We start from the raw sequence: 10,730 nt of genomic DNA, 5'->3' as shown, positions 1-10,730 counted from the left end.
TTTATAATCATATGTAATTCTATTTAATTCAATAAAGTATGCCTAAAACTAAAACGTTTCTTTATAATCATATGTAATTCTATTTAATTCAATAAAATATGCCTAAAACTTAAACGTTACTTTATAATCATATGTAATTCTATTTAATTCAATAAAATATGCCTAAAACTAAAACGTTTCTTTATAATCATATGTAATTCTATTTAATTCAATAAAATATGCCTAAAACTTAAACGTTTCTTTATAATCATATGTAATTCTATTTAATTCAATAAAATATGCCTAAAACTAAGACGTTTCTTTATAATCATATGTAATTCTATTTAATTCAATAAAATATGCCTAAAACTTAAACGTTTCTTTATAATCATATGTAATTCTATTTAATTCAATAAAATATGCCTAAAACTTAAACGTTTCTTTATAATCATATGTAATTCTATTTAATTCAATAAAATATGCCTAAAACTTAAACGTTTCTTTATAATCATATGTAATTCTATTTAATTCAATAAAATATGCCTAAAACTACAACGTTTCTTTATAATCATATGTAATTCTATTTAATTCAATAAAATATGCCTAAAACTAAAACGTTTCTTTATAATCATGTGTAATTCTATTTAATTCAATAAAATATGCCTAAAACTAAAACGTTTCTTTATAATCATATGTAATTCTATTTAATTCAATAAAATATGCCTAAAACTAAAACGTTTCTTTATAATCATATGTAATTCTATTTAATTCAATAAAATATGCCTAAAACTTAAACGTTACTTTATAATCATATGTAATTCTATTTAATTCAATAAAATATGCCTAAAACTAAAACGTTTCTTTATAATCATATGTAATTCTATTTAATTCAATAAAATATGCCTAAAACTTAAACGTTTCTTTATAATCATATGTAATTCTATTTAATTCAATAAAATATGCCTAAAACTAAGACGTTTCTTTATAATCATATGTAATTCTATTTAATTCAATAAAATATGCCTAAAACTTAAACGTTTCTTTATAATCATATGTAATTCTATTTAATTCAATAAAATATGCCTAAAACTTAAACGTTTCTTTATAATCATATGTAATTCTATAAAATATGCCTAAAACGAAGACGTTTCTTTATAATCATATGTAATTCTATAAAATATGCCTAAAACTTAAACGTTTCTTTATAATCATATGTAATTCTATTTAATTCAATAAAATATGCCTAAAACTAAAACGTTTCTTGATAATCATATGTAATTCTATTTAATTCAATAAAATATGCCTAACACTTGAACGTTTCTATTTAATCATATGTAATTCTATTTAATTCAATAAAATATGCCAAAAACTTAAACGTTTCTTTATAATCATATGTAATTCTATTTAATTCAATAAAATATGCCTAAAACTTAAACGTTTCTTTATAATCATGTGTAATTCTATTTAATTCAATAAAATATGCCTAAAACTAAAACGTTTCTTTATAATCATATGTAATTCTATTTAATTCAATAAAATATGCCTAAAACTAAAACGTTTCTTTATAATCATATGTAATTCTATTTAATTCAATAAAATATGCCTAAAACTTAAACGTTACTTTATAATCATATGTAATTCTATTTAATTCAATAAAATATGCCTAAAACTTAAACGTTTCTTTATAATCATATGTAATTCTATAAAATATGACTAAAACTAAAACGTTTCTTTATAATCATATGTAATTCTATTTAATTCAATAAAATATGCCTAAAACTTAAACGTTTCTTTATAATCATATGTAATTCTATTTAATTCAATAAAATATGACTAAAACTAAAACGTTTCTTTATAATCATATGTAATTCTATTTAATTCAATAACATATTCTAAAACTTAAACGTTTCTTTATAATCATATGTAATTCTATTTAATTCAATAAAATATGCCTAAAACTTAAACGCTTCTTTATAATCATATGTAATTCTATTTAATTCAATAAAATATGCCTAAAACTTAAACGTTTCTTTATAATCATATGTAATTCTATTTAATTCAATAAAATATGCCTAAAACTTAAACGTTTCTTTATAATCATATGTAATTCTATTTAATTCAATAAAATATGCCTAAAACTTAAACGTTTCTTTATAATCATATGTAATTCTATTTAATTCAATAAAATATGCCTAAAACTTAAACGTTTCTTTATAATCATATGTAATTCTATTTAATTCAATAAAATATGCCTAAAACTTAAAACGTTTCTTTATAATCATATGTAATTCTATTTAATTCAATAAAATATGCCTAAAACTTAAACGTTTCTTTATAATCATATGTAATTCTATTTAATTCAATAAAATATGCCTAAAACTTAAAACGTTTCTTTATAATCATATGTAATTCTATTTAATTCAATAAAATATGCCTAAAACTTAAACGTTTCTTTTATAATCATGTGTAATTCTATTTAATTCAATAAAATATGCCTAAAACTTAAACGTTTCTTTATAATCATATGTAATTCTATTTAATTCAATAAAATATGCCTAAAACTTAAACGTTTCTTTATAATCATATGTTAATTCTATTTAATTCAATAACATATTCTAAAACTAAAACGTTTCTTTATAATCATATGTAATTCTATTTAATTCAAATAAAATATGCCTAAAACTAAAACGTTTCTTTATAATCATATGTAATTCTATTTAATTCAATAAAATATGCCTAAACCTTAAACGTTTTCTTTATAATCATATGTAATTCTATTTAATTCAATAAAATTTGCCTAAAACTAAAACGTTTCTTTATAATCATATGTAATTCTATTTAATTCAATAAAATATGCCTAAAACTAAAACGTTTCTTTATAATCATATGTAATTCTATTTAATTCAATAAAATATACCTAAAACTAAAACGTTTCTTTATAATCATATGTAATTCTATTTAATTCAATAAAATATGCCTAAAACTAAAACGTTTCTTTATAATCATATGTAATTCTATTTAATTCAATAAAATATACCTAAAAACTAAAACGTTTCTTTATAATCATATGTAATTCTATTTAATTCAATAAAATATGCCTAAAACTAAAACGTTTCTTTATAATCATATGTAATTCTATTTAATTCAATAAAATATGCCTAAAACTAAAACGTTTCTTTATAATCATATGTAATTCTATTTAATTCAATAAAATATACCTAAAACTAAAACGTTTCTTTATAATCATATGTAATTCTATTTAATTCAATAAAATATGCCTAAACCTTAAACGTTTCTTTATAATCATATGTAATTCTATTTAATTCAATAAAATATGCCTAAAACTAAAACGTTTCTTTATAATCATATGTAATTCTATTTAATTCAATAAAATATGCCTAAAACTTAAACGTTTTCTTTATAATCATATGTAATTCTATTTAATTCAATAACATATTCTAAAACTAAAACGTTTCTTTATAATCATATGTAATTCTATTTAATTCAATAAAATATGCCTAAAACTTAAACGTTTCTTTATAATCATATGTAATTCTATTTAATTCAATAAAATATGCCTAAAACTTAAACGTTTCTTGAAAATCATATGTAATTCTATTTAATTCAATAAAATATGCCTAAAACTTAAACGTTTCTTGAAAATCATATGTAATTCTATTTAATTCAATAAAATATGCCTAAAACTAAAACGTTTCTTGAGAATCATATGTAATTCTATTTAATTCAATAAAATATGCCTAAAACTTAAACGTTTCTTTATAATCATATGTAATTCTATTTAATTCAATAAAATATGCCTAAACCTTAAACGTTTCTTTATAATCATATGTAATTCTATTTAATTCAATAAAATATGCCTAAAACTAAAACGTTTCTTTATAATCATATGTAATTCTATTTAATTCAATAAAATATGCCTAAAACTTAAACGTTTCTTTATAATCATATGTAATTCTATTTAATTCAATAAAATATGCCTAAACCTTAAACGTTTCTTTATAATCATATGTAATTCTATTTAATTCAATAAAATATGCCTAAAACTAAAACGTTTCTTTATAATCATATGTAATTCTATTTAATTCAATAAAATATGCCTAAAACTTAAACGTTTCTTTATAATCATATGTAATTCTATTTAATTCAATAAAATATGCCTAAAACTTAAACGTTTCTTTATAATCATATGTAATTCTATTTAATTCAATAAAATATGCCTAAAACTTAAACGTTTCTTTATAATCATATGTAATTCTATTTAATTCAATAAAATATGCCTAAAACTAAAACGTTTCTTTATAATCATATGTAATTCTATTTAATTCAATAAAATATGCCTAAAACTAAAACGTTTCTTTATAATCATATGTAATTCTATTTAATTCAATAAAATATGCCTAAAACTAAAACGTTTCTTTATAATCATATGTAATTCTATTTAATTCAATAAAATATGCCTAAAACTTAAACGTTTCTTTATAATCATATGTAATTCTATTTAATTCAATAAAATATACCTAAAACTAAAACGTTTCTTTATAATCATATGTAATTCTATTTAATTCAATAAAATATGCCTAAAACTTAAACGTTTCTTTATAATCATATGTAATTCTATTTAATTCAATAAAATATGCCTAAAACTAAAACGTTTCTTTATAATCATATGTAATTCTATTTAATTCAATAAAATATGCCTTAAACTTGAACGTTTCTTTATAATCATATGTAATTCTATTTAATTCAATAAAATATGCCTAAAACTAAAACGTTTCTTTATAATCATATGTAATTCTATTTAATTCAATAAAATATGCCTAAAACTAAAACGTTTCTTTATAATCATATGTAATTCTATTTAATTCAATAAAATATGCCTAAAACTTAAACGTTTCTTTATAATCATATGTAATTCTATTTAATTCAATAAAATATACCTAAAACTAAAACGTTTCTTTATAATCATATGTAATTCTATTTAATTCAATAAAATATGCCTAAAACTTAAACGTTTCTTTATAATCATATGTAATTCTATTTAATTCCATAAAATATGCCTAAAACTAAAACGTTTCTTTATAATCATATGTAATTCTATTTAATTCAATAAAATATGCCTAAAACTTAAACGTTTCTTTATAATCATATGTAATTCTATTTAATTCAATAAAATATGCCTAAAACTAAAACGTTTCTTTATAATCATATGTAATTCTATTTAATTCAATAAAATATGCCTAAAACTTAAACGTTTCTTTATAATCATATGTAATTCTATTTAATTCAATAAAATATGCCTAAAACTAAAACGTTTCTTTATAATCATATGTAATTCTATTTAATTCAATAAAATATGCCTAAAACTTAAACGTTTCTTTATAATCATATGTAATTCTATTTAATTCAATAAAATATGCCTAAAACTAAAACGTTTCTTTATAATCATATGTAATTCTATTTAATTCAATAAAATATGCCTAAAACTTAAACGTTTCTGTATAATCATATGTAATTCTATTTAATTCAATAAAATATGCCTAAAACTAAAACGTTTCTTTATAATCATATGTAATTCTATTTAATTCAATAAAATATGCCTAAAACTTAAACGTTTCTTTATAATCATATGTAATTCTATTTAATTCAATAAAATATGCCTACAACTTAAACGTTTCTTTATAATCATATGTTATTCTATTTAATTCAATAAAATATGCCTAAAACTAAAACGTTTCTTTATAATCATATGTAATTCTATTTAATTCAATAAAATATGCCTAAAACTAAAACGTTTCTTTATAATCATATGTAATTCTATTTAATTCAATAAAATATGCCTAAAACTTAAACGTTTCTTTATAATCATATGTAATTCTATTTAATTCAATAAAATATGCCTAAAACTTAAACGTTTCTTTATAATCATATGTAATTCTATTTAATTCAATAAAATATGCCTAAAACTTAAACGTTTCTTTATAATCATATGTTATTCTATTTAATTCAATAAAATATACCTAAAACTAAAACGTTTCTTTATAATCATATGTAATTCTATTTAATTCAATAAAATATGCCTAAAACTTAAACGTTTCTTTATAATCATATGTAATTCTATTTAATTCAATAAAATATGCCTAAAACTAAAACGTTTCTTTATAATCATATGTAATTCTATTTAATTCAATAAAATATGCCTAAAACTTAAACGTTTCTTTATAATCATATGTAATTCTATTTAATTCAATAAAATATGCCTAAAACTAAAACGTTTCTTTATAATCATATGTAATTCTATTTAATTCAATAAAATATGCCTAAAACTTAAACGTTTCTTTATAATCATATGTAATTCTATTTAATTCAATAAAATATGCCTAAAACTAAAACGTTTCTTTATAATCATATGTAATTCTATTTAATTCAATAAAATATGCCTAAAACTTAAACGTTTCTTTATAATCATATGTAATTCTATTTAATTCAATAAAATATGCCTAAAACTTAAACGTTTCTTTATAATCATATGTAATTCTATTTAATTCAATAAAATATGCCTAAAACTAAAACGTTTCTTTATAATCATATGTAATTCTATTTAATTCAATAAAATATGCCTAAAACTAAAACGTTTCTTTATAATCATATGTAATTCTATTTAATTCAATAAAATATGCTAAAACTAAAACGTTTCTTTATAATCATATGTAATTCTATTTAATTCAATAAAATATGCCTAAAACTAAAACGTTTCTTTATAATCATATGTAATTCTATTTAATTCAATAAAATATGCCTAAAACTAAAACGTTTCTTTATAATCATATGTAATTCTATTTAATTCAATAAAATATGCCTAAAACTTAAACGTTTCTTTATAATCATATGTAATTCTATTTAATTCAATAAAATATACCTAAAACTAAAACGTTTCTTTATAATCATATGTAATTCTATTTAATTCAATAAAATATGCCTAAAACTTAAACGTTTCTTTATAATCATATGTAATTCTATTTAATTCAATAAAATATGCCTAAAACTAAAACGTTTCTTTATAATCATATGTAATTCTATTTAATTCAATAAAATATGCCTAAAACTTGAACGTTTCTTTATAATCATATGTAATTCTATTTAATTCAATAAAATATGCCTAAAACTAAAACGTTTCTTTATAATCATATGTAATTCTATTTAATTCAATAAAATATGCCTAAAACTAAAACGTTTCTTTATAATCATATGTAATTCTATTTAATTCAATAAAATATGCCTAAAACTTAAACGTTTCTTTATAATCATATGTAATTCTATTTAATTCAATAAAATATACCTAAAACTAAAACGTTTCTTTATAATCATATGTAATTCTATTTAATTCAATAAAATATGCCTAAAACTTAAACGTTTCTTTATAATCATATGTAATTCTATTTAATTCCATAAAATATGCCTAAAACTAAAACGTTTCTTTATAATCATATGTAATTCTATTTAATTCAATAAAATATGCCTAAAACTTAAACGTTTCTTTATAATCATATGTAATTCTATTTAATTCAATAAAATATGCCTAAAACTAAAACGTTTCTTTATAATCATATGTAATTCTATTTAATTCAATAAAATATGCCTAAAACTTAAACGTTTCTTTATAATCATATGTAATTCTATTTAATTCAATAAAATATGCCTAAAACTAAAACGTTTCTTTATAATCATATGTAATTCTATTTAATTCAATAAAATATGCCTAAAACTTAAACGTTTCTTTATAATCATATGTAATTCTATTTAATTCAATAAAATATGCCTAAAACTAAAACGTTTCTTTATAATCATATGTAATTCTATTTAATTCAATAAAATATGCCTAAAACTAAAACGTTTCTTTATAATCATATGTAATTCTATTTAATTCAATAAAATATGCCTAAAACTAAAACGTTTCTTTATAATCATATGTAATTCTATTTAATTCAATAAAATATGCCTAAAACTAAAACGTTTCTTTATAATTATGTAATTCTATTTAATTCAATAAAATATGCCTAAAACTTAAACGTTTCTTTATAATCATATGTAATTCTATTTAATTCAATAAAATATGCCTAAAACTAAAACGTTTCTTTATAATCATATGTAATTATATTTAATTCAATAAAATATGCCTAAAACTAAAACGTTTCTTTATAATCATATGTAATTCTATCTAATTCAATAAAATATGCCTAAAACTTAAACGTTTCTTTATAATCATATGTAATTCTATTTAATTCAATAAAATATGCCTAAAACTAAAACGTTTCTTTATAATCATATGTAATTCTATTTAATTCAATAAAATATGCCTAAAACTTAAACGTTTCTTTATAATCATATGTAATTATATTTAATTTAATAAAATATGCCTAAAACTAAAACGTTTCTTTATAATCATATGTAATTCTATTTAATTCAGTAAAATATGCCTAAAACTAAAACGTTTCTTTATAATCATATGTAATTCTATTTAATTCAATGAAATATTCCTAAAACTTAAACGTTTCTTTATAATCATATGTAATTCTATTTAATTCAATAAAATATGCCTAAAACTAAAACGTTTCTTTATAATCATATGTAATTCTATTTAATTCAATAAAATATGCCTAAAACTAAAACGTTTCTTTATAATCATATGTAATTCTATTTAATTCAATGAAATATGCCTAAAACTTAAACGTTTCTTTATAATCATATGTAATTCTATTTAATTCAATAAAATATGCCTAAAACTAAAACGTTTCTTTATAATCATATGTAATTCTATTTAATTCAATGAAATATGCCTAAAACTTAAACGTTTCTTTATAATCATATGTAATTCTATTTAATTCAATAAAATATGCCTAAAACTAAAACGTTTCTTTATAATCATATGTAATTCTATTTAATTCAATAAAATATGCCTAAAACTAAAACATTTCTTTATAATCATATGTAATTCTATTTAATTCAATAAAATATGCCTAAAACTAAAACATTTCTTTATAATCATATGTAATTCTATTTAATTCAATGAAATATGCCTAAAACTTAAACGCTTCTTTATAATCATATGTAATTCTATTTAATTCAATAAAATATGCCTAAAACTAAAACATTTCTTTATAATCATATGTAATTCTATTTAATTCAATAACATATGCCTAAAACTAAAACATTTCTTTATAATCATATGTAATTCTTTTTAATTCAATAAAATATGCCTAAAACTTAAACGTTTCTTTATAATCATATGTAATTCTATTTAATTCAATAAAATATGCCTAAAACTAAAACGTTTCTTTATAATCATATGTAATTCTATTTAATTCAATAAAATATGCCTAAAACTAAAACGTTTCTTTATAATCATATGTAATTCTATTTAATTCAATAACATATGCCTAAAACTAAAACATTTCTTTATAATCATATGTAATTCTATTTAATTCAATAAAATATACCTAAAACTAAAACGTTTCTTTATAATCATATGTAATTCTATTTAATTCAATAAAATATGCCTAAAACTTAAACGCTTCTTTATAATCATATGTAATTCTATTTAATTCAATAAAATATGCCTAAAACTAAAACATTTCTTTATAATCATATGTAATTCTATTTAATTCAATATAATATAGTCCAAAAATTAAAACATTTCTTTATAATCATATGTAATTCTTTTTAATTCAATAAAATATGCCTAAAACTTAAACGTTTCTTTATAATCATATGTAATTCTATCTAATTAAATAAAATATGCCTAAAACTAAAACATTTCTTTATAATCATATGTAATTCTATTTAATTCAATAAAATATGCCTAAAACTAAAACGTTTCTTTATAATCATATGTAATTCTATTTAATTCAATAACATATGCCTAAAACTAAAACATTTCTTTATAATCATATGTAATTCTATTTAATTCAATAAAATATGCCTAAAACTTAAACGTTTCTTTATAATCATATGTAATTCTATTTAATTCAATAAAATATGCCTAAAACTAAAACATTTCTTTATAATCATATGTAATTCTATTTAATTCAATAAAATATGCCTAAAACTTAAACGTTTCTTTATAATCATATGTAATTCTTTTTAATTCAATAAAATATGCCTAAAACTAAAACGTTTCTTTATAATCATATGTAATTCTATTTAATTCAATAAAATATGCCTAAAACTAAAACGTTTCTTTATAATCATATGTAATTCTATTTAATTCAATAAAATATTTCTAAAACTAAAACGTTTCTTTATAATCATATGTAATTCTATTTAATTCAATAAAATATGCCTAAAACTAAAACGTTTCTTTATAATCATATGTAATTCTATTTAATTCAATAAAATATGCCTAAAACTAAAACATTTCTTTATAATCATATGTAATTCTATTTAATTCAATAAAATATGCCTAAAACTTAAACGTTTCTTTATAATCATATGTAATTCTATTAAATTCAATAAAATATGCCTAAAATTAAAACATTTCTTTATAATCATATGTAATTCTATTTAATTCAATAAAATATGCCTAAAACTAAAACATTTCTTTATAATCATATGTAATTCTATTTAATTCAATAAAATATGCCTAAAACTAAAACATTTCTTTATAATCATATGTAATTCTATTTAATTCAATAAAATATGCCTAAAACTTAAACGTTTCTTGATAATCATATGTA

The sequence above is a fragment of the Euprymna scolopes genome, chromosome 46 (genome assembly GCF_053919585.1).
Source record: "Euprymna scolopes isolate OS-2025 chromosome 46, ASM5391958v1, whole genome shotgun sequence".
Classification (NCBI taxonomy): Eukaryota; Metazoa; Mollusca; class Cephalopoda; order Sepiida; family Sepiolidae; genus Euprymna; species Euprymna scolopes.
Note: the sequence above shows the minus strand (reverse complement) of the source record.